Raw genomic sequence first — 20,830 nt, 5'->3', positions numbered from 1 at the left:
GGAGGAGCTTTGGTGCTGCAGAGCAGAGGGGCTCAGAGCCCAGAGCTGCCGATTGCCCTGGCCTGGGGGTGCCACCCTGCCAGGAGCTGCTCGTGGGGTTAGGAATGGAATTTGAAATTAAAAATAAAAGAAAAATGGATGAAAATACTGTATTTTTTCCCCAAACACAGTGAGAAAAATATTCTAATTATAAAAATGATGAAAAGAAAAACACATTGTTAAGTAACCATTTTGGTTTGTTTGTGGGACCAAAGGAGAGAAGCCTGGGGAGCAAACATGGTTCTGCACCACGACAACGGGATCCTTCCTTTCAGAGTGATGCATTAGGATTTCAACTTTTCTGTTTTCCATGTATTTGTCATCCTGCAGTTTTTAGTGAGTAACTCTAAACTCCATGTACAGTGTCAGCTGCTGCTTCCCCATTTTGGGCAGACACAACAATTCCTCTGCAGGCCTGGGAGTCAAGGACTCCTCACTGCCTCAGGCCTGAGGGATGGAAACAAAAGTGAGCTGGGGGAGCAAACTTGGGGTAAATGACTTCATTACCTGAAGCTGTAATTGGAAGATTAACCTCCAATATGCAAATTGACCAAGCTTATAAAAAATATGAAAACACATGACCCATCATCCATTTTTTGGGTGCAGTCCCTGGGGAGCTTCATCTGCCCTAAACGTGTTGTCATCTTATTGCAAAAGTTCCATACCTTCTTGGTGATTTCTCATGGGCAGCTCCTCAGAGCACTGACTCCTTCTTCACAGCACAGACAACAAACTCCAGCTCCTTCTCAAGCAGCTAACCCACTCTTTTTTAGCACTCATCCTCACTGGACACAGCTGTGGCCTGTTCCGGGCAGGCCTGTTCCTAATGTTTGGTGATCAGTACAGCTGCAGCTCCTCAGGAGCGAGATTGCCTTCTGCACTATTCTCTTACATTCTATCCCTCCACAGAAATGTACCTGCAGGCCCTTCAATAAATAGAACTGCTTTTTATTCCCTTAGTTTCGTCTGGCCTCTGGTTTTTAGGTAGCCCAAAAAGGCACCAAGAGCGCCAAGTTAATTCAAGGCTGACTCCTGGGAAAGTGCCGGGAAACCACAGCTCTGCCTTCAACAATGCCTATAGATTCACAGGGAGGGAAACACAGCCAAAAGCCCAACACACCCAAAGATGGTTTCAGAAGAGGAGAAAGAAGTCATGTTGGACTGCATTCTCTCTTTGCCTGCTGCCGAGCCCAACACACAGAACAGCGACATAAGATTTCCATTAATGGAGCTAATGCTAAAAACAGCACAGCGCAGCTCGACTGACAAGCTGGCATTCAATTAATGCACTGGCTTTTATATCTGCTGCATAACTGGATTTCCTGGGATTTCTGCTTGAATTGAGATGCTACCAAAGGGGAAAAAAAAGAAAAATACTCGTTTTCTCGTGGGTAGTGAACTTGTTCTCAGCCTTTATGAATGTTGTTTGGGAGCACATTGGTGCTCCTGCTGTCTCTGTTGCTGCCTGGGTACAGAGCTTTCTCCTCCTTGCAGGAGGTGTTTCGTACCTTCAATAAGTGATGTGTAGGTCCCTCTACAGCACCCACAGATAGATGTGCCAGGATGTTTGCACAGATACATTTATTGCATATATCCTGCAGGATATAGCAGCATTTATTCCGTGATGAAATATGTGTTGGTGGTTGTCAGACAAACAACAGAATCACACAGACTGGGAATTGTGAAATCTAACATTCATGGCAAGTCTTATTTTCTCTCTTTGTACCACACAGGTCACTGGAAACCATTATCTCTAAGGGAATGAGGCCACAGAAAAGTTTACAAAAATGCTGCAGAGACTACGATTGGAAAGAAGGAAAAGTTCAATCCATATTGTAAGGCAGCACTTACATATGTGAGAAGCACAGTTTAGAGATCTCTCTAGATCCAACAACTGCTTTCCCTTTCTAGTGTTACCCAGTTATCCATGTTGTTAAACATAGATTTGAATCCCCACCTTACCAGAAACCAGCTTCACTCCAGAAAAAACAGTGGTGTAACATTTTATATTTGAATTATGTTAACATTGTGAAGACAAGAGGTTTTTCTAGCAGTTCCCTTTCTTTCAGTTTCCCTCTAGGCAATGTTAGAACAAATTTCCCTCTTCTCATCTACTGAAATTAAATTTTTTCCATTTAGAAGGCAAGGGAGACAACAGACTTTCAAGAACTATTTCTCTAAACTAGAATTGTTTGCATCTATTGTTGGCATCATATTTGCATTAAATATACATTCCACATGCAGTTGTCCCTGTCTGAATTAAACTTTAGACGAAAAGCCCTTATGATCATCGCTCTGTGTGCCTTAAAAAAAAAATAAAAATGGCACCAGAGCATGTAAAGAAGGACATTAATGAGAGATATTTAGAAATAATTAGACAGGTCACCTTTTATTTTTAGTATATGTACCTTTACCAACTACTCAAAGACTTATGGATATCAGAGTACTACCACAATCATGCCAAGAAGTTAATTACTATGAAATAAATATACTGCTGTAACTAATTTTCATATGCAGTTGATTGATTTTTATTTCATTCCTTTTTCCCCAAGAAATCAGTGTACTCACAGATTTTCATGAGAGTCAGGTTTTCATGAGAGTTCAGCTCTCATTTTGGCACCCAAAGGAGAGCCAGACTTTGCTGGGAGCTCGGTGCCTCGCAGAGCAGGAACTGTGAGGAGCTGAGCTATTTTCAACATCTAGCAGCTGCTGTGTAGGTTGAGAATATGAAATTCTGAGCTCTTTAGAAGCCTGGCCTTACCTAACTAACAGCATTATAAGCAAGAATCCTAAATCTAGGAAATTACAGTTCCTTCTGCAGTGTCCTTTGTCCTGCTGAAAACTTCCACTTTCAGTGCATTTCAAGAACTTTGCATTGCCATTATTGCCACCAGGCCCCTCGCTGCCTCCACGAGCAGCTCTGACCTTTCCAGCACATCCTTCTTCAGGGAGAAAAGGTTATTTTTCCTTCCCTGCTTTAATAGTAAAGTTGCCTCATTACTGGCACTATTAGAATTTTAAACTGAAATAATGCTCACATTTGGCTCAGGGGGGCTCAGAGTGCTCTGCCAGTGTCACCCCAGGTGTCACCTCACCTGTCCCCCCCCAGGTACAATCCTCAGAGCCTGGAGAACAGAGCCAGCTTCTCTCTGATCAGGTGGAGAGTGCCCTCGTTCTTCCTCAAATTATGACAGCACTGAATTTATTAAAACACAGAAATGCCAATCATTATCAATACCCTGTTAATTTTCTGGGCAGTAATACACCAGGGTCATTTCAGATAAAGAAAAAACAGCCCAGAAATGGGCAGGCTGTGCTCTGCAGACACTGCAATTGCAGCAGCACACAATTCACATGGAGCACAGCGCACAGGCATCAGCTGTTCTTCTGGAACACTTCACTTTCAGGATTTCTTTGCAATGATGTTGCCTTTCTCACTCCACAAACTTTTGTTCCCTCACCACTTTGCCTGCAGAATCAACTCGAGTATTTTTTTTTTTTTTTTCCAAAGCTTCCTTTCTTTTCAAATACTTTTTGGGCAAAATGCTTGGATTTGAGACCTACTTTTTTAAATGAAGAATTAAACTAACACAAAGGATTGCATCAGCCTTTTGATACTTTGATGATTTAATCAAGCTTACATTTTTCTACTCTTTTTTCTAATTTTTGGTGGTTTTTGAGATGAAAGAGATAAAGAGTTTTCTGTGAAACAGTCCACCAATTTACATGGTCTGCAAAAGGCCTTAACAAGTTCATAATAATGACTGAAAAAGCACAATTATTTATGTAAACCATCAAGAGCAGAGAGACAATCCTGATTCCTGTCAGTGGAAAATGAAGTATTTTAGAGACGTATCGAGAGAGAACTCTAGAGATGTGTAACCAGTGCTTTAGATCTTTTTTTAGAGTTATTGTCAAGAGAAATTCAGGTGAGGTTTCCCGTTTGAGCCAACATTCCTAAATGCTTCACTTGGATTGCACTGACACAATCTCATAAGTTCAGGCAATGCACTTTGGTTTATGCAACAGCCCTGCAGAAAAAAAATAAACGTTTTTTAAGAGATTTAAGATTGTCTTGTTTTTAAACATGAAGTGAAAATCTCTAAACAAATTATATTAGCAAAATTATCACCACTACCAGACAGCTACATTCCTCATGTTAATTTCAAATACATTTTAAATTTAATTCCAGTTGTCACATAAACCATTATGCACATTTTGTAATCATGCATCTCTAATCAGCTTTAGATCCCAAATTACATTTGTCTGGAAAGTTTCAAGCTTTGCATTGCAGAGTCATGAAACCAAACCTTCGTGGGCACTCACATTCATGCAAGGTGGGATAGAGGCTGCTCCTGCCCTTCCCAGGCGGCATGGAATTACAACTATCCTTTAAATTTTCATCAAAAAAATTCTATAAAAACGACTTTGGAAGTGTTCTTCCTCCGAGCACTAAGAGGAAACTGAAATTCCTCCAGAAGGTCAGGATTCTGCAAGTGAGGTGGAGCATCTCCTCCCCTCCCAGTGGCATGGCAAAGGGGCTGTGGGTGCCCAGGGCTGTGCCCATGCAGTGATCAAAGCCCTGGAGATCATAGTCCAAGGATCAAATATTCCCTGGACACACTGAGCATTTGCTTTGCCCCTTCCCACCAGCAGACTCCTCCCTGAAGGACCAGACTGCAATAAAGCGAATTTGAAGGCAAAAAAAAAAAAAAAAGTCATTTATTAATTTGCCACTTCCCCCTCCCCACCCTCTTCTTTCTTGGCAATCAGCTGTGATACATAACCTGAATTTTAATACCAAATTACAAGAGCACTGTGTAAATGGCATACTCAAAAATGCAGACTTTCCCTTTTCTTTTAGGTAAAATTAAGCTAATCTGCTTTGACAGAAGAGGGCTCTTTGGAACCACCTAGTGAGTCTCCCAAATATGAAGCAGTAACTCAAATGTCAATTACTTTTCCAACAGCAGACAAATTGCTGGCACACTAATGCAATTTAAGGACAATAATTAGATAACAGGACTACAGAGTGTACCAGGTGACAGAGTTTCTGAGATAATAGAATCTAGTGTCCTACTTCTTAAATATTAACATCATTCCATTTCAGTCAATCGGTTTATGGTAATTTTAAAAGGGCAAAGCAAATTCTTTTTATTGCTAATAATATTGTGCTTCTCCAGCATTAGCTTTGAAGGTTAGCAATTTACAGGGTCAAACCTTAATTATATTATTTCCTTTTTATTTACTTTTCTTTTTTAATCTTTCCTCTTTGAAGTCTTTTCCTATTATAGAGATTTTAAAGCGCTTTATTTAAAAAAAAAAATTGAAACTCTTGAAATGTGAGTTCATTGTGCTCCATAGAAAGGAGCCAGGTTCATCACAGCACATGTAACATCTTTGTTAGACCCCTTTGGAAATCCACAAACTTTTCCTATCATCACTTTCTGTTATAATTGCATGCTAGCCTGAGTGGTTTGCTTATGTCAGGCAATCCATGATGCCAGGTGCCATGTCCAAGGCTCTGCAAAATAAATGCAGTCCAGTGGCACTCCATAAATATCCCAGGCAGAAGAAATCTCCCTGCTTTAGCCACAAGTACCCAGATCACTAAATTTCACTTTGCATCATGAATTTATATTGGAATATTCTTCCATTCCCACTTTTTTCCCCTCATTAGTCAGCCGTGGAACATTTGTTTTCAACAAAGTCTCTGTAATTCTCAACACCAAACCTCCTTTCATCCATAAAACTAATGCCCACTGACACAGTGAAATATCTCCACTCTGACCAGAGAGACTAGCTCCCAGACAGGGGAGGAATTTACCTGAAATAATGTTTAACTTCTCAACTGAGACCACAACAAGACTGCAAATTTGTGTTCTCTGGGGGTTTTTTTAAGTTTTCAAGTGACTAAAGTCAGAAAAAATGTCATAGTACAGACCATGAAAAATTGTGTTTCAAAACATACTTTTTTCCTATCTTAGGCAAAAGAAAAGCTTGAAGTGCTGTATTGGAACCAGCCAAGGCTTTCAGAAGTGTTTGTGCCAGTCTCCCAAAGCCATGCTTGTACTCTTTACAAGCCTGGTGCAATACAGTTTTACCTGTTCTGAAGTGATTGCTGACACATGAAAAGGTTGCCATCAATTGTTCAGGCTTTGGTCCTTCTCTTTGGGAAATATTCAATATCATAGCAGTGGTTTGCTAAAGGAAAACACATGGAGATAATTCTTTCTTAGCCCTGGGGAGCCTGTGAGCCTCAAAGCTGAGCACCCTGCCCAGGGATCATTGGGGTACCCTGCAAGAACAGGCTTTTCTCTCTTTCTGCTCATACACAAACACTGTTTTGATTTATCACACATCCCGTGCCTGCCCTGTAGCAGATGATAATGATCATTAACGCCCTCCACTGGGGTTTGTTACCTGCTGATAATCACAGCCATGGATAAGGCACTGCCTGGACTTCCTCACTTCATCTGGAAACACTTCAAACACTGATCAAAAATCCAGTACTGCCACAGCTGTGTCATCTCTGCTCGTGATTCCCCTGGTTTTCCATGTGGAAACAGATCTGTGGATAGCTGAACAATGTATCCTGATATCACCTTGGTGCTTCTTTTCTTGTTCATTTTGAATGAATTCTTGTTCATTTTGACTGGCAGGGAATATGGATTTGTGAATCCAGTAATGGAAATGCACCGTGCTGAGGACTTGGGTATCAGAGTGGTCATCTCTGCCAAAGACCTCCAAGAGCCTCAGCCAGAACAACCAAAACCCCAAAAAAGCCTTTGTGTATTATCCTAGAGCCCCGTGACAGAGCCATGGCTGCGCCTGCCACATTCAGACTGGATCAAAGCCTTTTGGAACCAGCAAAAACTGAAATGGAACTGCAAAAACCTGCACAAAGCAGATCTCAACAGGCACAGAAAATCTGGGGTTACTCTCCCATTACTTGAACTGCAGTTAGAACTCACATTTGACTTCAAATGAGATTAAAACTGTCATGTCACCAGCACAGGAGGCAAATGAAAAGCCATCCTGGAGGTGAACACTCTGCTCTCTGGCACCCAGGCACCTCCTGAGCTCTGTTTGTTTATCACACCATGAACCAGGACAATTCTCCTCACACAAAACACCTTGAGGGAAATTTCTATTAAAGGAAGTAAACAAACACTTTCACCAGTCCACAGGGCCTGATGGGATTCACCCCAGAGCTCTGGGGAGCTGGGGATGCTCAGCTGTAACCCCTCCCTGTCAGCTGCCAGTCTGGGGAGCTCCCTGCTGACTGCAAGCTGACCACGATTATTCCACCCTGCACTAAAGGGCTTGAGGAAAGACCTTGCAGCTCTTTTAGTCTACCCTCAGCACCTGGAGAATTTTAATTGTAGAATATAGATTATACTGGATACTGTTGAGAGGCATTTAAGTCGCGGGAAAGGAAAAAAGCTCTGCTCACCCCTCTCTCAGAGGGCTCAGGGGTGGCTCTGGCACCTGTGGCACCTCATCCATGGACGTGGAGCTGGGAGCCTCTCATATCATGCTCACAGTGCACAAAACAGAAGAAATAAAGAGTCTGTGGAAAAAAACATGAAACCAAAAAACAACCAAAAAAACCCCCCAAAAACCGAACAAACATAAACGCCAAAAACAAAACAAAAACAAACAAAAAACCCACAAAAAACCCAACCAAACAAAAAAGAAAAAAACCAAAAAACTAAAAAAAACCCAAACAAACAAACAAACAAAAAACCACAAAAAAACCCCCAAAAACCAAACCAAAACCAAACAAACAAAAACCAAAAAAAAACCCCCCAAAAAACCCCCAAAACCAAAAACCCCACAAACGAAACAAACACAGAAGAGACTGGGGAATGGGAACTGCTCTGTGGGGAATGCCTAGAGTTGATAAACATTTACAGCCCTGGCACGCATAATTTTGAATCTGGTGCTTTCAGCAGTAAAGTGACAAAACAAAGGAAGAGGTTGAAGGGGCAGCAGGAAGGCATTAAAAAAAAGTTAATAGGACAGCAATTAGTAGGGAGACACTTAATGTAAGGCATAATAATGAGTAATACATGTTAATAACACTTTATATACTTTGCCTTTTTAAAACTTCATACAATTCCTTTAAATAGCTAACCTCAAACAGCTACAGGAAAAAAAAAACAGAGATTGATATCATTCCTTTATACATCTTTCCATTAAGCAAACTGAACCCAACAGACAACCTTTCCATGAACTTACTCAGTTCCAGATGTTTCAAGACTGATAAATCATTATTCATTCCTCTAAGCACAAGGGCTTTCTTAGTTCCTATGGATAGGGGAAAAAACCACTTTTTGGACAATGAAAAATTCTGTCTTTATTCTTTCTCCTACTCCTTTTCACTCAGCCCTTACTCTGTGTCCCAGGATAATGAGAATCGAATATAAATGAAATAAAGGGACTTCCATCTACTTCTATGAAGAAAATAAAGCTTTTTTTTTTTTTTTTTTTTTTTTTTTTTTGTAATTCAACATCTCATTTCAAAAAGAAATAGCTTTGAGACTTGCATGCTTTTTAAAGTACATGTCTGATTCTATAATGGTAGTCTAAGAAAATCACACTCCTTAAAAAGAAAGTCCTGCATTTATGCTGTTTGCAGTATTTTCCCTACCTCATGCTCTCCTTTGTTTCAATTATTTCATACAAACTTTGTTTTTCCTCATTAAACACAACTGTTTTGTGTCTCTAAAGTAGAGAACATGAAATTTTCTCATCCCATATTTATAAAAGCATAAACCACTGAAGACTATTTCTAGGGGTTTCTGTAGCTCTACCTACTATAAATACTCCTAGATCCTCCTTACTATTCAGTTCTGAAATAATTACACCTTTTTGGAACAAATAAAACACCGGACCTTTATACCTAAGAGCTACAGCAAAGACTCAAATTGTGCTCACATTTCTGCACGTATTCTTTCATTTTAGTCCTGCCCTTAAAATAACTAAAACTATACTGCCAGAGCACGTTTCAAATGCTACAGCCCACAGCTAACAGAACAAATAAATGAGTAAAAATGTTACTCATTGTTTGCCTTTATTTCAGAATAAAGCCAAATATTATTTATCCCCTGGCTGTTCCAGCTTCTCTGAAACTTTGCAATTGGGATTTACATCTTCTGTGCTGAGACAAGCGGGTTAAAGAGCTTCTGCTGTGGCATTTGTTAGCTCTGCACGGTGTTTCTTTCCATGAACACAGTGCTCACTACGCTCATTCCTTTGCTCTCCATTCCTGTTTCTCTCCTCCTTCAGAGCATCTCAGCAAGGGCTGAGGTTGAAAGGGGCCTCTGGAGATCACAGTCCATCCCCCCTGCTCAGAGCAGGGCTTACCAAACCCAGAGAGCTTCACTGAGAAACCCTCCAACAAACCCCTCAGCAGAAAAGAAATCAAGTGAGAGAAGACAGCCTGCAGTGCCAGGATGTCCGTGGGGAAGACACTGAGGATAGACCTGATTCTTTCAGGGCTGAAATGTGTCCCTTCCCTCTCTCCAGCCCTGCACTGCACAGAAATGCTGACAGGGAACCCTGCAGCCATCTGAGGTGTTAGCAAAGAGCAGCTCTCAGTGTCTCTTCCAGACAGCAAAAAGAGAAGAAAAGGAAGAGTAAGCAAACAGAGGAGCAGAAATGAATTGAGTTCAGTAACTGACCAGAGGAAACAGCTGCAGGGGAGATGGAAACAGTTAGGAAAACCTTCTAATGAATTCCATACGGTTGTTTTGAGAAAGCCCTTAGGCATATGTCACCAGGAGATCCATCTAGAGGAAAAGGGGCAAAAGCAGCAGTTTCCTCAGCAGAGCAGGAAACAACGTACTTGGCTCTCAGGAACGCAGAACAGCTGAAGAAAGGAACCAAAAAGAAAAGGGAGACCGGGATTCTGAAAATCTATGGCAGGGTAAAGAGGGACAGACAGGAATGGATGGTGCAACATGAGATGATAAAATGGGGAGTACAGAGGAGAACAAGATGTCACAGTGGGAAAACAAAACAGGGGGCAGGGTTTACAGATGAATCTGAGTCCAAAATTCATGGAATTATTGTCATAAGATGAAAAAGGGGACGACACACACAAATAAGGAGAAAAGCCAGTGACTTCAAACATAAAACAAGGTAACAGCTGCTCTCCTGTTTCACTAAGTTGGATCATTTACCACATCCATATTTCAAATAGTAATTAATTAAGTTGTACTGGAGCCAACAACAGCAGGGACTCTTTATTAATGAATGCATAGATCTGATAAACAACTGTGCTGGAGATGGATTTTACTAGGAAACTTTAGCACTGCCATTTCCTATAAGAATGAATATGCATAAAACAGTGTCTCTGAAAATTTTGAAGGTATGAGAAGGAAGAATCCAGACACTATTCCATCAGCAGCAAAAGTTCTGTGGAATCACAACTGAATGATATTGAGTTCTGCAATGATATCAACTTCACGATGCATGAACAGTATTTCAGCATTTCAGAAAAAAATAAATTAAAAGCTATAAAAAAAACCAAACCACCCACCAGAAAACACCACTCCTCCACCCAAACAAACAAAAAATTATTTATTTTGCTATACTAAGCTTAGGAAATTGGAGCACTTTTCTGAGAATGATCAGAGCTCCCTGGCTGCTGTTCAATATGCAAACAAGTCTAATTACTCCCTCTGGCTGGAACTAAAATGTTTGACTCCTGTCAGGGGCAGTTTTTCACCTGGAATCCTGGCTGAAGCTGTTGTGTCTCAGAGCTCCAGGCAAAGCCAAGGGATGCACATGCAGACCTACCTCTCAGGAGATGGGATAAGCACCTTTCAGCACCAGAGTCTCCTCAGCTCGAAACCACCCAGCTGGAGCCTTTGCACTGCTCAGTCTATGTGGGCACTACTCACTTTGTTGAGCAATAGTTGCTCCCTATTTTTGGAATGAGGTTCTACTTTCTTGCTCAGAAAGCTGAGTTTAGCTGTAGGCTGCTATTTCAATCCTTTATTAAGCATCCTTCAACACATTCAGTATCCAAAAATTGATTCATCGTAAAGAAGGAGTTTGGATACAAAACAGGTTTTAAAGTTTAGCCCCAAGTTTCCCAGATCCTTAGCAATGGCATTTAAGTCACACATAAAGCTTAAGGAAAAGGTCATATTTTTCAGCTTTCTAGGAAGGAAGGACAGAAGGACGGAAAGACCTAAGTCACAATTGCTTAGTCATCCAAGCTCAGAGCCCAGCCACCCAGAGCAGAAGCAAGAAACACAAGAGAACCGTGTCTGTCCCTCTAAACAAATCTGTTTCACATTTTGCAGGCAATAAAGAAAAAAAAAAAAGAAAGAAGAAAGACGAGTCAGTCTGCAGCTCAAAGCAGGAGAAAAAATCATGAAGCTGTAAAACAGACTGTGGAGAATCAGTTTTCATCTTTTCCACCCACTTTGGGGTGAACAAGCCACAGCAGGCCAGAAACAAGAATTCCTACCTTGCCCTCAGCATGGCATGAAAAGAACCCAGCAATCCACACACACATTTCATACAGCACAACTGGCTGCACTTTCTTTCCTTTCTATTCTATGTAGCTTTCATACTCACTATTTTTTTTTTTTTGGCCTGCAACAAAGCTTTTCCCTGCATTATTCTCAGTATCACCCTGTATTTATTAATTGTTAATTTCCACTATCCATGACAACAATTCTTAGTATAAGCTGATCAGTAAAAATCCACTTAAACCTAGTGGCATGCCCCACACACCCTTTTATCAAGATTATTAGCATTTGTATTTTATCAAGCCCCGAGAGGCTCTAACCAGGATCACAGCCCCAGTGGCAGCACAAGACATCAGGGATTTGAGATAGCCCTGCCCAGGGAGGTGAAGTGGCACTGATTCCTCTGCCACAGGCACAGAATTGTGACACTGCAATCAAGTGATCTGCCTGAGGAAACCAGGGATGCTGCTAAGAGAGATTAGATTGAAATCTAAAATCCTTGACACCTAGCTAAGTACACATGACAAGACTGTGGAGAATGCTGGATCTTTGCACCTTTCTGTAATAAAACCTGAATGTAATCTAAATAGATTTATACCACCTGTCTCTTGAAATGAAATGGATATGAATTTGTATTTTCTAGGCTACTTCTACTATTGCCTACTTGCCATTATACTTCTAAAGCTGAACACAGAGTGAAGGTATTGTAAGCAATACAATCTTTATTTCTATCCTCTGAGACTGCCTAGTAACATCCATCAATATCAAACCTTCCCTTAATACCAACCATCACACAAAAATTGAAATTCCAGCACTCTTGATGCAAGTATTTATAGCAAACCTTGTGAGAGCTGCTAGCTGGACTAATCCTCACCCTGACATTTTGGAACATGGGAGTAGAAGTCTCTCCAGCTGCTTTCTTATGAGCCACAGTGTCAGAGGTGGCAGGAAAAAGGGAACTGTGTACATCCACTGAAATCAGAGGCAGTACTTCCAGGCTGATATCACATTTTCAGAATATCCTGGGTACTTTCAGTGCAAAGTTCTGTCATTCCCTCAGTGCACACATCCTCAGCATCCAGAAATCTTAACAGGGGAAATCGTGACTAATGGAGCACACAGCAGAGCTTCAGAAATCTTCCCTGGAACTCAGAGCTAGAATGAACAGTCGCTGCTCTTGGAACCCAGAGCTGGGGCCATTTGCAAGGATGTAAAGCCAGATGGGGATACTTAATTTACTTCCACTTAGCTTTGGTGTTCTCTGCATAATTCTTGTACCAATCCCCTCAACACTCTCAGACTATTTTCATAGGGAAGGACCTTCTGGCATGCAACACATTAATCTTCATATACCAATAGGCACAATGTGTGCCAATAGACACAACAACCCATCATGATAGAGCTTGTAATTTCTCAGCTCCTCATTTATTTTCAGCAATGGAATAAGTCAAAAGTACTGCTGAAAAGAGTTTGTGTTATTCAAATTACACTGTAAGCATTTTCCTTCCTCCCAGTTTTAGTGCAAAGGCAAGAAGATGTGGAAAAGAAAACAATGTCTGCCGTTCAAAGTGCCCACAGCCTGGAAAGTGCATGAGGACTGACAAATAAATCAGGAATTTACACACTCTCAAATACACCCACGATATTTTATTGTAAAAGTTTAGGCCTCAACTTTTCTATCAGCTTTCAATGTGCTACTTAACCTCCTGACAGTGAGGAAGTTACTGCTGTGACTAAACTGCAGAAAGGCATTTTCTAAATGTCCATGGACATGTGCATGGGAATACATCTATTATATATATAAAAAACAGATCAATTCACAAGGCTCAGCAACATTAAACAAGTTGTTCCACTGTAAATATCTAATGCTACTAGAAAGTTCACCCTGTTACATTTAGGAACAGATGTTTGGAAAGTAAAGATTTTTACATAGCCTCATACTCTAAAGTAGGAAAAAGCTGAGTTATAAATCAGCACTTACTTTTATATCCTCTAATAAAGTCAAAGTAATTTTTAAAACACAGTTTTAAGAACTTGATTTCAATACTGAACATTTTCTTTCTTTTCTACATGCAGTTTCAGATGTTAGCATTTATACAAGGCTGCAATAGGACACATTAACACACAACAGGGTTTTTATAATTAATCTTTGCTGATGTCAGCTGAAGACCATTCACACATTCCTATGCAAGGCTGCTTTCCATTTAGAAAACCTTGATATAAATCATATATTAATCATTTTCTTCTCTAAACTTTATCCCATATCACTGACTTAAAAGTAAATAGCCCCCTAAAACAGAGCATGCACATTGTTAATGCTTTTTGCTCAGAAGATCAGCCACGTGTAAAATAGGTGTATGTTCATGTAATTGGCTACAGTATTGTGCTCCATGGTTAAATGCATGATTTCCTCTAAGAGAATGCCAGTGTGGTCTGCATCACATTTTCTACTTCATAAAGATCCAATGAGCTGTGACCACAGGCTCCCCAACTTAATGGAAAGTTCACTTGGTGACTTCGGAGTTTAAATTGTCCCTTTCTACTGCGAATCAATAGATTTAAAACACATTAATGGATCTCTTCCCCAAAAGCTTTAATCCCAAGAGCCTTAGAGAGCAGATCTAACTCAGATTTATCACTCTTGCAGCACACCAAACCCAAGGTCTTCCTTCTTTATAATATAAAATAGATTTTAATTAAATATTTATACATATTAATAATTATAAATACATAAATATTTATAAATAAATATCAATTTATAATAAATAAATAAATTTTTTAAAACTGAATAATGGAGACACCTCCTTGGTGCAAACCACACACCTGCCCAGGTATTCAGCTATCAGCAGCTTTCAATATTTCCTTTCTAAAATGCTGGAAGCAGTCTTCACAAAGCTATGAATTTTTTTTAAACAGTCTTTTGCTACTCAAAATTTATTTGCTCCCAACAAGAACACAAATATCTGAAGGATACAGTAAATTCAATTCCTTGTACATAAAGAAAGATGCAAAACACCCACATGCAGTTGTAGCTCAGGATTTCTACATCTTTGCAGCCAAAGAACTGTCCTTATATTAAACAATTTTTTTAAAGGCCTGATTTTTTTTTATTGATTTCATTGTATTTTTAGATGGCTACCTCAATCAACAAGAAAATGAGACTAAATAAAAACAAGGCAGTGTATACCTAGAGTCCCACTATGCTCACCAAGACTTGAAACATTCTACATGGAGAGCTAAGTCTTAAACAGCATTTTTATTAATTTCAGAAACCTTTAAAACCCGATCACAGTCTAGGAATATCAGAAAATACATCTGGAGGCTGTGTGTGAGTCAGGGAAATGAGGAAAAAGGGTGTGTGGTGGGACTGACATGAACAGTCTCAAGGCATCGGGAAAACACTGAAGCAGGAATTAATGTACACATTCAAATAAATTCTGCCCGTGGATAAATTAAGATGGGGAAGTTAAATAAAAGAGCTTAGAAGAATCAAGATAAGGGTTCTACACACACAGAGGTTCCCTTCAAGCAGCAGGTGCTTGGAAACTTTTGATGATCATCTCCAGGGACTTTCTGTCGCAATCACTGGGACAAAGTGGAATCAAGAAAGAAGAGAATTAAAGCAGTAAGAACCCAGAGTGAGTGTCACTTGAGGTCAAGAGTGGAAGGTTTGTGTTCTGAGGAAGGGGAAGAACACTCAGTGCTCTTTTGGAGCAAGCTGAAACTTTTAAGACATTAATTGGCTCCAAAAGAGAGCCAAGCAATTCCTAAAAAGGAATATGGTACCTAGGCCCTCTTATAAAAGAGAATAAATTTATGAGAAATCAGCTTTTTCAAAGCCCAGCACCTAAAATGGGAACTGAAAGCACCAGCCTAAGTGCAAAATGAGAACCACAGAAAAATCAATGATTCCAATTTGTAAAGAAAGCACAAATCAAATACGGTTAATATGATATATAAGCACAATATAAACTATTTGTACTGCACACATTAAGGGTAAATTGCTTGAATAAATTCTATTTTTTTGAAACAGTACTGCAAACAACATGCTGACATGCCAGGAAAGTAAAAATAATAACACTGACATTATTAGTACTATATGCTATTTCCTAGTGATTTCCCAGGATCATCTGTTCTCACTTCAAGCACCTGTTTAAATCCCTTTTTGCCTCAGCAAATCTAGTTTTGTTCTACATTCATTGCATAATTCCTGCAGTCTAATACTTATCCTATTACTATAGTCCTCACTTCATTGCAAACAAGAAAAAGAGGCAATGCTTTTCTGTTTGGAATTTCAGGAGGTGTTGATGGTTTCAGCAGGGGACACTGTGAGTTTTGGGAATGAAAATTGTGTTGGTTGCTTATATTTTCCTTCCCTCTCAAAGCAAGTAGAAACAACCTTTTGAGAGAAAAAAAAAAAAAAAAAAAGTGCAATCCCTGACACGGCCAAACAGAAGAGGAATATGTTAGCACACTAATAAAGGTCAAATCCAGCCCCAAGGATGAGAGAACAGACCTTGTGAAGAGTCCTTCTGCTGCCAGAAGAACCCAAATTTGCTTCTTAGCCTGGGCTTTCACACACTCCACATCATGCCCTGCACTGATCAACTCAAGCCCCTCAGCCTCTTTTTACATTCAGGCTGCAGAAAAATTCCTAAGCATTATTTTGTAATAAAAGACTAGATTAATATAGAAAGAGGTTTAGGGGGTTTGCCTCTGTCCAACAGCTGAAATACAATTTAATTTAATAGCTCTGGAGAGCACACAGAGAATGAACTGTAACTGAGGGCATAAACATCTCCATCATGGAAGTTATCATTGCAAAAGTATCTTTCTCACACTCTCACCACAGTAAATAGATGGCCATGGGTTTGCCAAAAGATACATTTTTCTTCACTCAGGGACTGTTTCTTCCCAAAGGGTTCTGAAAAGGAAGAGCACCATGGAAAATGGAATGAAGAAGCTTAGCAGCTGCTGTCCACAGAAGTGTTTGACTAGAAGATGAACAGAAATAAAAGGTTGTGATTAATCTTGGAAGGAAAAATCACTATGAGGGCTACATTTTTAATATGACCCTACTTATAAGAACTTATTTCAGGTTATTAATTCTGCTTATCAAATATGCCTCGTACTCAAATATTTTGTTTTATTTTGTCAAATCATTAAAAATGCATCAAAATTGAAAAGTAAACAACCAGCTGCCCCTGAAACACAGTCAGTATAGAGCTTCATTCTGAATGGGATAGAAATAACCAGGGTAAATACTTGTGTAATAAAAATTACTCACCCTACTTGCAACACTATCACTTTTACTGCTTTTTCTGCAGCTTTCAGGTAGCAAAGTGGGCTCAGCAGCTCAGCCTCCCTACTAAAACAAATACACAGGTCCATGTGTGTATTTGCAAGCCCTTCCAGGACAAACAGAGCTGCAGAATAATTGGGGCCAGAAGCACAGGCCTCTGGAGGTCAATGAGCTCCAGCTGCAGCTCTTGCTCCAACTGGACCTACTTTCACAATGAGCTCAGTTTTCTCGTGCCCTGTCTGGTCACACTTTCAGTGCCTTCAGGTAGGCAAAGCTCCCAGTGGCTCTGGAATCACCCTGAAGAGATTCCTCCTCCTCCTGCTGCTCTCTCCCATTTCCAAGGAGCATTTCCCCAGTGCTGCCTGGAACCAGGGCTTGTTGTTCCTTAGCTGTGCCCCCTGAGAGGACCCTCCCTGCCCCTGCCTCCTCTCCAGCCTCTTTGGGAGAGTCTGACAGCAGCACCCAACACCTCTGCTGGGACACGACCTGCTCCAGCCTCCACCCAAACCCCTTCTGGCTCTGCAAGGCCCAGTGGGACGTCATGCTCCAGACACAGCTCCAGAAGGACCAAAAAGAGCAAGAGCAATAATTTAGCCTTCCTTAGGTCCTATAAAAGAATCCTTTTGTAAGTGTTAATGCCGGGACAATGGGAGCATCTGGAGATGAGATTTTAATGGTGCACAGCAGCTTGAGGATTTCCTCCAAGGAAGATTGAGAGGAGTAATACTACTACTACTAACAGCAACACCCATGTGCTCCTCACTCAAGAGCAAGGGCAAAAATTAAGGAAAACTGTCACTATTAGTTGTTAAACATCTTCATTAGACAAGAATGAGTATAATTACAGCTCACAGAATTCACAGTTTGAAAAAGCCTCATCTATTTTCTCTCCTGTTGATGCAGCACACACCAAAGGGCTCACACTGGGGGCATTTCTGCACACAGCAGGGGAGGAAGGGGAAAGGAAATTCATCAAAGTACAATAGAATGCTTGCCTCAAACCAACTTCCATCCCTTTATATGTCCCAGAACCACAGAAAATTCTTACTAAGGTTTCTCTTGCTTGTTTATTAATAAAATATATTTGGAATACAGAGCACTACACAGGTCCTGCTTCAGCCACAGCTCACCTGTTGCAGATTTGCTGAAAATAAGCACTCACAGACGCTTCTTGTTGGCTCCATAGCCAGGCAGCTCCTTTCCCTCCAGCCCTCTGGATAAGAACGCTTTGATGGCCCCATTGTCATTAGGCCTGGCTGGGGAGGGCGGGTGGCTAAAGGACAACGCAGCGGCCGTGAAGGACATTTCTAATCTTATCAGAGTTCCTTGGGAGGAAGGAACACACCTTGTATCTGCACAGAGCCATTAGTCAGGGGCAAGCAGCCCCTTGACTCGACGCGGTTAGCGGCCGCGTTATCGCCGGCCGCGCCGTTCATCAGGAGATGGATGAGCACCAGCCCCGTTAATGGCACTGCACACACTTCCAAAAGAGTCTGCAAGGCAGAGGCACCCCCACATGGGCACAGCATGATTCACTGCCCTCCCCTCCTGCTGGAGAAAAGGCTGGGAACAGGGAGGTTTTGTACAAACAAGTCCAGTCTCCTTGTACGGCTTAGCCTCTTCTGAGGATCCGCAGCACCAAAGCTTTGGCAGTCCTTCACCTTTTTCTTGCCCATTATTTTCAAATAAATAAATGCAACAGATCATACTTTCCAATTACAATCCACTAGGTATAATTGTTCAAGCTGCATTTTGAGGGTAAGGGTTTCCTTATTCTAGTCCTTCTGGTTTTCAGGTTTTAGAAAGTACAAAAAAAATTCTAAAACCTACTTCACAGCAATTTTACAGGTCCTTTTAATTTACAATTCCCAATTATTATCATCTACAAGTTTTTAGTAATAACTGTAGCATATATCACAAACTTAAGAATTTAAATTTTCCATGTATATTGCCAAGACTTGTATATTTACATTTTAAGCCATTTTAATTGAGCCTTATGCTGCATAAAGCTAAATTTTTCAAAAGTTTACTTTCCTGTAATTATTTTATGTTTAAGCTATTACCTTTTTTCACTACAATATCAACAACACATAAGTAATTATTTCTCCAAATTGTAGCTTACAGATTTCCCTGTTTCAAGTATCTACAACTGCTCAAGACCTCCTCCATTTCCACAGCATTAATAAAGTGGAAAGAGCCTAGGAAGTCAAATGATTTACAATTGTTAAATCATCTTGAGTTTCAAAGTAACTGAATTACCACAAATCTACTGGTCACTTGCAAAGGATTAATAAACGGAATTTTAGCAGAAGAAACATAGACTAATAAAGTACAGTCAATGCACGTAAATTATATTTCAGTTATCATATCCTCCATGTTCTTTTTAGTGCTTCATTGCAAGTTACTACTAAAATTCAAACTAAAGATGCCAGAACATTTCTTCCCCTTGTCCTTCCCCCTCAACTTCAATTGTCTTTCAGGGAAGCTACAGACTTCAATCTTCTTCACATGCTGATGCCAGATCCATCTGATTCCCCTTACTTTGGCTGCAGAATCACTCATCTGCAGAGGGTTGTGCTCAGAACCCAGCCCAGTCCCCTCCAGCCTGCCCACACTGGTTTGTACCTCAAAACTCCAGGGGAGGAGAGGATCTGTAAATTCAGTTATCCCCACAGAAACAGGGGACAACTACAGACTCCCACACATCCTCTGCAGGCCTTGGGGATTTGGAAAGGGACCCTCCATGTCCCTTGGATGTTTGCTGCTCCTTTCCCACAGCCTACACAAACACTTGTCCTGTTCACTCTACTGTCCCATTTCAAGCAATTAAACCTGAGATATAACATAATGACAAAGACAATGAAAGGGAATTTTCCCAGTATTCTTATAAAATTCCAGCTGCAGCCACCAGTATGTAGCACGCTGCGAGTGCCCGGGGTGGCACTGCTAAAGGAGTGCTCTGCTGCTAGAAACAAAATCAAAAGCTCTATTGAAACAAATATTGTACATTCCCCTGACAAAGCTAAAAGTGGGACAAGAGAAGTAACAAAATGGGAATCAGCAGGTGGATGTGAGCAGGGTATACAGGCAAATCGTTGGAGAGGGAGGTTTCTGCAGTGACATTAACTGAGCTGAAAACGAGTCACATTCACGCTTTTCTATCAGCATTTCCTGTCTCCAGGTGTTGCTTTACACTGCAACAAGGCTGGGGTCAGCTCTCTGAACATAAATGTCTGGTGCCACTTCCAACACTGGGACACCCAGCCTGGGCTCCATCTGCTCCTTCAGCAGCACAACCAGGAAATCCAAGGTCAGGTCTACCAGCTCCCATTAAAAAATGATGCAAGGTGGAAAATACTTCAAGTATAAAGCCACATGAGCAACTATTTTCCAGCTATTATTTTAATTTCTCTATTTCTATTTGCACTGATTGCACACATTTCAATTATTATCTCTGCTGTTATTTTAGCTATTAAGCAGCAAGTTTGTTTGCCTCTTTTCTCTGTCAAGTCATTCTTTTGCACAGAAATTTGAGTAATGTCCTACTGAAACAAATAAAACCAAGACACTGCTGTTATTTATCAGCATTCTACCAGTGTCTTCTCCATACCACTCACAAAAATACATTTTGCTTACAATGAAAGGTTGAAGACAGAGGCTTAGAAGATACCTAACTTGTACCTTGGCACATAATGACTATTATGTTCCTTACACAAAGCTCACATTGCCTTCTGCTTTTTTCATGATAGGACAACTCTGGCATCATAATTAGCTTTCTAATAAAGCACTTCCCTCCATCAAAAATCCGAACTTCCACACATTTCTACCTGAGGCCTCAATAAAAAGCAAAAATAGATAATAAGAAGCTAGCATACTCTAAATATTTGACTATATTTACAACATGTAAATCTGTTATTAAAAAAAAAACAAACTGTGAAATTTAACCCCCCAGTCCAACTCCAGAACTTTGTTTCTAAAAATGTAATACTCAGGAAGG

General features: G+C 40.5%; 1 protein-coding gene across 23 annotated transcripts in view; it reads right to left on the bottom strand.

Moving 5' to 3' along the window:
• The window catches only part of RBFOX1 (RNA binding fox-1 homolog 1), a 1,167,310-nt gene that overhangs the window by 700,741 nt on the left and 445,739 nt on the right, over window positions 1–20,830 (bottom strand). Inside the window, exon 1 of one of the 23 annotated variants that reach the window (XM_038151501.1) lies at window positions 10,849–10,882. The exons of 21 other annotated variants lie outside the window; for them this stretch is intronic. The gene's annotated coding sequence lies outside the window, so the exon portion shown is untranslated. Of the gene's footprint in view, window positions 1–2,607; window positions 2,703–10,848; window positions 10,883–20,830 lie in introns of those variants that run through there. One more of the 23 variants, XM_038151500.1, reaches the window with a different exon arrangement.

This window comes from Motacilla alba, chromosome 14 (genome assembly GCF_015832195.1).
Source record: "Motacilla alba alba isolate MOTALB_02 chromosome 14, Motacilla_alba_V1.0_pri, whole genome shotgun sequence".
NCBI classification, from domain to species: Eukaryota; Metazoa; Chordata; class Aves; order Passeriformes; family Motacillidae; genus Motacilla; species Motacilla alba.
Note: the sequence above shows the minus strand (reverse complement) of the source record. Positions and strands in the feature narration are given on the sequence as shown.